Source organism: Lepisosteus oculatus, unplaced genomic scaffold (genome assembly GCF_040954835.1).
Source record: "Lepisosteus oculatus isolate fLepOcu1 unplaced genomic scaffold, fLepOcu1.hap2 HAP2_SCAFFOLD_67, whole genome shotgun sequence".
Lineage (NCBI taxonomy): Eukaryota > Metazoa > Chordata > Actinopteri > Semionotiformes > Lepisosteidae > Lepisosteus > Lepisosteus oculatus.
The window spans coordinates 702,211-702,647 of NW_027168224.1; the positions used below are offsets into that span (position 1 = coordinate 702,211).

The 437-nt window shown below is 40.3% G+C and overlaps 1 non-coding gene across 1 annotated transcript; it reads left to right on the forward strand.

Annotated features, from left to right (window-relative positions):
* Positions 1–267: 267 nt before the first annotated feature.
* Positions 268–437, forward strand: LOC138233451 (U1 spliceosomal RNA). The gene has a single exon (XR_011187560.1). It is a non-coding gene; the product is annotated as a U1 spliceosomal RNA (small nuclear RNA).

Genomic DNA, 437 nt, shown 5'->3' on the forward strand with positions numbered 1-437 from the left:
ATCACCCGAGAGAACTATTACCTCAGAGATCTGTGGAGAGAAGGGAGGGAGGAAGCAGAAAATCTGTGGGAAATAGAGAGCATAGGTCAATATCTCAAGAAACTGTGAAAAACATTATCATGTTTAAGTAAAGAATGTGATTTGCACCAGAAAAAAAGAAAATTGTTGCTATGTAACTGTTACCGTGTCAAAATGTAATGAGATGTGATCATATATACTGTTTTAAGTATGTATATTAATGTAAAGCTTTCTGATTTGTGATTTCCTGTATTTTTTTGTGAAAAGAAAATAAAGTTCTTAAAAATCGAAATCGGTTCACCCAGGGCGAGGCTCGGCCATTGCACTCCGGCTGTGCTGACCCCTGCGAATTCCCCAAATGTGGGAATCTCGACTGCATAATTTCTGGTAGTGGGGGACTGCGTTCGCGCTCTCCCCTG